We start from the raw sequence: 7,897 nt of genomic DNA on the forward strand, positions 1-7,897 counted from the left end.
TGACAATTGAAACCAAAGTTTTGTGACACAGAAATCAAGCCATCACAATAATATTATAATAATCATAATGGCAATACAGTAGCTTCTACAAATGCATTCAGACACAGGTCTACAGGAGCTTTAAAATGTCCATAACTGATAAATTAAACACACTTTTGTGAGAATTTACAGTGCAGTTATCCAGAAATTCCAGCTTTTACTTTTCAAAATATTAACAGTAACCACAATTCTTTTCAGAATCTGCAGTTATTCTGTGAAATTGGTTTTGTTATAGCTCTATCATTATTATAGAATCAAAACTAAAAGAAAAAATGTATTTGTTTGCCATGATAGTGATGCTTACAGTAATAGCAATTCTACAGGTTAAAAGTCAAGGTATTATGAACACTGTATTCTTAAAAAATAAATGAGGGAGACATTTGCAATCAATTTCACTGTATTCTCTCCTTCAAATGTCTCTAGAATTAGAGTCTCGTGTGTATTATATTATTTCTTGCAGTCACACTCTTGATATCAGTTGAAGAGCTTCTAAACCAAGAGATCCTGAGAGCTTAAGACTAAGACTGTAACTCCTTTGGGCAATTATAGGTTTTTCAGCTTTAGCTGATAAACAATAGAGGCCAGAAGAGCCAGACCACACTTTTACTGAGGGTCCCTGATGCTCCGTTCCTGCAGCTCCTCAGCCCTGGCAGCAGAGGAACCCCAGAGCAGCCACTGCCTTTCACTCCTCCCTTGGTCCAGCTCTGGGCCCATTTGCCACCATTTTTACCATCATGCAGCCAGTAGGAAACGTGAATCATGTGTGGGACTCAGTGGAAGATCACCTCCTCCACCCCTGATTACTGGCACATTTCAGGGTATTAAATCAGTGCTGAACTGTGCAGCCCCCGGGACCTTGTGTTGGAAAACAGAGCACAGTCCTTTGGGGCTGCTGAGGTAATGGGGAATTGTTCATTTCTGTGGAGGGAATTTCAACTGCTACAAACTCAAATCCAGTTGAGAAAAATACTGCAGGCACTAATTTATCTGTCTGTTTTTGAGAGATATAAACTCACTCACCACAGGGAACTCCAAAGAAACTCAAAATCACGCTGCTGCTCTGAAGGGGATTTAATCCTTCAGTGAGTTCAGACACAGCTGAACTGTTCCTGTGTAGCACCCATCATCCAAATGCCTGAACCAGTCTCTCACGAGTTAATTTACATTCATCCCCTCCTGCCACAGCAAGACAACCTTGGGTAGCTCTTTCCCACAGAGCTTTTCGGAACCTGTCAGAAAATATTTCCCATTTCCCTCAGTATAATTAGGTCATGTTCAATATATCACTCATCATCTGAGCTCATTCATCAACCCTCCTAACAGGGCAAGATCACCTCCAAAATCCAAGAGACTTAAACTAAGCATAAATTGTTGAAATAAACACATTTTCCCTTATAACAGCCACCTTTGTGAGTCTTTCCTCCACGGTTCCAGCTGGATTAATTTAGCATTGCCTTAGGCCAGGCCTGGGTTAAGGTTTTACAGCAGCCCACACCAGGGTGAGGTTTGGGACTGTGACTGAGCCAGGCTGGATAACACACCAGTGTTCCAGCTGCTGCTGAGCCCTGCTGCCATCCTGGCAAAGCCTTCTGCAGCCCCCACAGTGGCCCAGGAGCAGGGGAGGGCAGGAGGCAGGGAGGGGACACTGGGGACAGCCCTGCGCCCCACTGTGGCACAGCAAGGAGCTGGGGTTGTCCTGCCAAGGCAGCTGCTGCTCCAGGACTGCCTGGTGGGACGCGGTGGGTGACTCCCTTTGTGCCACTGAGGTTTGTCCTCCACCTATTAAAATGTCTTTATGTCAGCCCAGGAGTTTTCTTGCTTTTGCTCTCCCTGTTGTCTCCACCAGCCAGAGACTATTCACATGATGAGATTTCACTGCTCAGGTGCCAAAGCCACTGGACATTTAGCACAGGTGTTTCTGCATTCAGCTTCCTTTCTCCCTCAGAAATGATTATCACAATTTATAGAATAAGAGTCATAGGAGCAGAGGGATCCAACTGCTGCTAAATTTCTGCCTCAGAACAATTTGTCTTTGTTCTTTTAAAAATATTTCTGGAAATGCTTCTATGCCCCCAAAGCAATAGAGCTTCCCATGTCATGCAATGACCTACATATGCACAGAGGACTCTTGGCAAACAATAAACTCAACAGAAAAGCCACTCTTCCAAAACACTGAGAAAGGTTGGGGATGTGCAGGCTAGCACATTTTATGCAGGCATTTTCAAACCAACAGAAAATAGATTTCCTCACCAAGTCTCCTCTTTTTAAACAGTCAGGTTGAAAGATGGACAGTTCCAGATGGCACTTGGGTGAAAACATGCAGCTTCACTGACAATGTTTGCCAAAAATGTTTAAGAAAACCACAAACAAATAAAGACAAAGTTTTACAGCAGCATTGTAAGAAATGGTTTCTTAGCTCTTGAAAATTTAACAGAAACAAGGGGAGATTGTATGGCGCTACATTGTTTTGAGGACAGATTTTTCTCAGTTTCCTTGCAGGAAAAAAAAAAAAAAATCTGTGTTTACCTGCCAAAAGGCAGAGTGTCTCTGTGGAACAGGCCTGTGGAAACCCCAGTGACCAGATCTGAATGCTTGGAGAAAATGACAGCTCTGCACATCTCTCATCAAGGATTAGTGTGTTGAATCTGAAATACATTTTGGTTTACTGTAACCACTCTTAAAGGTTATGAGCCATATGTAATGGAACTGTGACATTTCAGGAAATATTCATCTTCCAAGTTCAAAATACCGAAGAACCTTTTTCAATTTTAGCCAGCTCTCCTATGCACACACTACCAGAACAATCACTTTTAACTTTTACCTTTTCAATTGCATTTGGGAAATACTAAATGACATTCACATCCCACATTCATGTGTATCTCTTATGTCAGAGAATCCATGGCATTAAATTTGATATCCATACAGCAGCATTGTATTTATCTGCTACATTTATATATTATATATATATTTATCTGCTATATTTATATAGTATATGGCTGCTATTCCTTTAGCAGAATTTCCTGAATACTATTGTTTCATTTTTTAATTTATTTATTTTTTAGTTAATATTGAGTAATTCATATTTCTAGAAGTAGGTTTTCAATTACTGCCTGAAGGAGCCTCTCCATTATGAATGGAAGGACCAGAGTATAAGAACTTAGTTAAGGGGTGGTATTGAGTTGCACCCTCAATGAAGCCAGTATTTTTAAAAATGAATGCTGTCATGCCAAGGCAAAACAAATTTTATTTTCACTGAGGTTAAAGTTTTACCATAACTACTCAAAAGACAGTTTCAAAAAACTGAATCAATAAAATTATGTTTCCTTTGTAAACCAAGGAAGAACAGAGCTATACCACTTACCTGTAGATACAGGAGCTCTTTGATGAGAATGTGCTACAAATATAAAAAGGATGATGCATTCTTTTTTAAATCAATCTGCTCAATTTGCTGCCCCCTTTCAGTCAAATATTACTCCAACTGTAAGAGGAAGTTGGAGATCAATCTTCCTTTAAATGGATGTTTGATTATAGACTTAAGTTAGCAAAGAAGCAAAACCAAATGGTACTACCAGCTTCTGGATATTCAACAGCTGAAAATCTAACATACAGACTCTACTATTTACACAGAATAATCCTCTCACTATTATTAAAGCCTCTATCTGCATGATTAGCTTGATGTAGTCATAATAATAGTTTCCTAAATATTTTGCTTCTTTTTCATTTTCTATTCTGATCATTAAACCCAAAATTTAATGGACAGCAATTGCAGTGCACGTTAAGGCCACATAAAAACTAGATGTAATCAGTTTTCTCTGGTGTCTAATATATGTTTACAGAAAGGATGAATATGCTCATGGTCCTCAAATGCATTTTAAACAAACACAAATGTAAACTGCATTCTGTGCAACTTCATTTAAACTTCAATTTAAAGTGTCTGTTTAAGTGCTTTGCTGAATCCATTCAGCCCTGTGGTACAGGGAAGATCACAGTGTTCAAATCTTAATCTTTCAAAACCAGTTCTAATAGGAGAGAACTCCTCTCAAACTGAGAGGACAACACTGGACTAAATGGAATTGGGAGCACAAATGTTTATCTTTTTCCCAACACAGAACAAGGAAAAGTTCCTGCTGGAGTTCTGGAGTTACCTTTTTCCACAGAGGTTTGCATTGTGAAACCCTGTACAGGAGAATATTAACTTATTATGGCATAGCACAAAAATGCATTCACTTCACAGCATTGTACATGTGGATTTAAAAGCTGAAGAAAAACTATAAAGAAAATGGTGTACACATAACCAGGGAGAAAGGTGGGGAAGAAGCAAAACATCTGAAAATCAGAATCATAGTCTGGATTTTTCATGTGCTTTACATTTCAGGATTAACCAATTCTTTGCCACCCCTCAGCCTCTCTCCTGCACTTCGACTTCCTTACTACAATAAACCACAAGCTATTTTCAAGCTCTGCTCTCAGAGGACTCCTGGGCTGCTCTGAGCCCACACACCTGTATTTTCTTTCTGTGAAACCCAGAATGTGCAAAGGAAACCAGATGGGAGATTATCCCAATCCTACTGGGCTTGAAAACACTTCCTGCTTCATTCTTCAAAAATAAAGTATATAGATGTTGTAGCACAAACCTTGAACATTCAGTCCTGTGTGAGATTAGCCACACTTTAAAGCCATGAATGTGGCACTCACCCTAAAGGATTGCTTAGCACCCTTCCACAGCTTCAGCAACTCCCAGGAGTTCCCTTGGGGAAAGACTTGGCCTAGAACAGTCTGCATAAAATCTCCACGCTGTACAACTGCAGTGGTTTCCTTAGTGTCCTTCACTGCTGGGAGCTCACCCTTTCCTTGCTGAGTTGTGAGGTGGTAGAAATTCCCTCGTTCCCACAGCCAGGGTGCCTGTGGCCAGGAGAGCAGGGCAGGAGCTCAGCCAGGGACCCACAGCAGCACCTCCAGAGCTCACCGGGTTTGTTTGCTGCCATCTCCTCCCACACCATTTGCTGATCCATCCACGGCCACATCAATACTCAACTTGAGCAGATTGCTTTTTATCTTTTTTCCTTTTTAATTTCTCCAGGCACTGTTTTGCTCCACTGAAAACCAAGGTGATACCAAAGTCTTTTTTTTTTTTTAATGCAAATGTTACTGCTGTACATGGGTTCACTGCAATGATAAGATTCTCCATCACACAGTATTGTACAGAGTAGCACAGAGACATTCTACACAGCAAACAGGAGAAGTGAGAGGTTTACCACAGCCTTTTGTAGAATTTAACAAGCAATTAATGCGCGTGTTCTTTTATTCTACCTTTTTTAACTAGGAAAACAAGCTGGCAGTTAAGAGGCTACAGTCTAGAATTCACAGTACCAAAGCAGTTAAATATTACTGGAATTTAGCATATTCAGTAAGTAGGGTAAATGCTACCAGATTCTATTCAGCTTTGAAATGTGATACATATTAAAACATTCCCAAACACACTGGGAAAAATACCTGCAGATGTACAACCAGGATGAATATAAAGGGGATCTGTGAACATTTTGACCCCAAAACTGTACTCAACATATAAAATAAATAAATTTTAGAAACAGAGCTTGGCTTTGAAGCCCCTGAATGCATGCAATACATTTCTTAAGAGACCAAATTACTTCAAAGCCCTTCCGACACCTTGGACATCTATCCAAATTACAAAAGGCATGGGTGAGCTGTTGTTCTTGTTTTGCCCTGTGGCTTGCTACAGACATCAAGGGCTACTTAGCTGTCTGTAAGTAGGACAACTAGCAAGAATCTAGAGGCCTTGAGAAAGCATAGAGAAGAATAGACCTCAATAAATAACATTAAATAACACAGATATTTGAATTACAAACACATGGTCTGCACACTATTAAGTGGTGTGCCTTTAGGGGAATCTGACCATATCTTTCAGCCACTATGAATTACATCCCCAACAGACATTGGTGGAGAAAAAGTTCCCTGGAAACCGGGCTCTGGCCAGCTACAGGAATTGCAAAAGAATTTTCAAGACATGCTGCTATCCCACAGTTAAACAGCATTTTCTTTTTACCTGGTACCTGACAAGGTGGACCGATCAGCTGCCCCAAAGTTCCTTTGGCAAGCTCCACTTGTCACCAGCCTGAACTAGGAAATGATTCCCCAAGGCCTTTGCAGTCTGGGGGGCTGTGGAGGTGAAGCCCCTGGCCCTCCCTGCAGGATGCTGCTCCCAGAGCCACCACCAGCACCCACCAACGCCTGGCCTGAGGCTCCTTTGCCACTGGGTAAGGAAAAGCAGAAGTCAAACTTATTCTGGCTCTTGAATGCAAAGCAGAAAACAGCTACCAAAATGAAATCAACAGAACAAAAAAATCAACATCTACGTGAAACACAGGATGATCATGGGCTGCTGAACAGATTTCCTTCTGCAGATGTGACAGCTGCATGCACCGAGGTGCTATTTCAGTAAACATCCTCCCTTCATTGTTTCTGCTTTGGAAGAAAAAACTCTTATCCTGGTTCATGGTCTTCTAATTATACTTCTTATTGCTAAATATTAAGCACAAAAACAAATCTTAAAAACAGACCCTGACCCCCCAATACCTGCTTTTCCTGCAATTCATATGCTGATACCATTGTATACCACATGCAAATTACCATGTGTTCCTCATGGGAACAAAAGCTCTTCTCTCTGGATGACTTTCCAATGTGTGGGTTATTTAAACATGGTTCACTCTGCCTGCAATGCATGTGAAGTGAAAGCTTAATTTCAAACCCATTGCTTTTGTATATTGTTCATGAATCCACTTTCTCTAACTTCACCAGCTCCTTTCAGTTCACACCAACACACATCAGACTGCGGCTCATGTATTGGTACCCAAACACCCATAAATAACATACAAATGCAGCACATTGCTTATTTGTTTGTAGAATAGAGAAGTTCTGGTAAACTACCACTGAACAGCTGTGCTACAGGCCAGAAACACACACTACTCCATGTGTAACTGCAATTGGGTCCTTACTACACATCAATTTTAGTGATGTGGGCAGCCAAAATTCAGTGTACAGAATGAACTGCTAGCCCACACACAGAAAAGAGCACATAGAAATCATAATATAAAAAAATTGGTTACACTTTGCAAACATGTTTGTAATTACTGCTTATTTATGGAAATATATCACAGCAAAATTTAAACATTCTATTTAAAAGGCACTAACAAAAGTTGCTAAAAAGTGACTTTTGCAAGATTTTAACATTATGAAGGCAGCATAATTATATTGATCTCACAAAATATCATCAGTTGAACTCCAGAGAAGTAACAAATACTGAAAAAACAAGGAAACAAACCAAAAATCACCTATAAGAATATATCTTCTTTCCAAATACTTTTGCCTCAAGGGAGATGGGTTACAGTTTCTCATGTCTCAAAAATCCAGGCATCAAAGGAAACACTGCCTCAGTTGTACATCTAGTGAATTACAGGAGATGTGGTCCTGTTGGGAGCATTTCACAATTCCTACAATGGACCCAGGTGAGGAATGCTGGCCATCTAAAACCAGAGCTGCAATCCTTCTCTCACAATACTAAGAAAACATCTGCAAGTCTGTAAGAGTAGTATTCCAAATCAAAATATCTTTGTAACTACCAAAACAATCAGAAATCACAGTTCCTTTTCTGTAAAGCACCAAAATGTAAATACAACAGTGCCATGTAAACTCAGTTATCACATTGCAAATCAAAAACTTGAAAATAACTTAAAAGGAAGAACAGGAAGATCCTTAGTTTGCTCCAAATAGTTGGTTACAGATCAGTTTTTAGGTCCTTAACACACTAGACCTGATGAACAAAGTCACATAAAGACAAGAA

The sequence above is a fragment of the Ammospiza nelsoni genome, chromosome 10, assembly GCF_027579445.1.
Source record: "Ammospiza nelsoni isolate bAmmNel1 chromosome 10, bAmmNel1.pri, whole genome shotgun sequence".
Taxonomy (NCBI): domain Eukaryota; kingdom Metazoa; phylum Chordata; class Aves; order Passeriformes; family Passerellidae; genus Ammospiza; species Ammospiza nelsoni.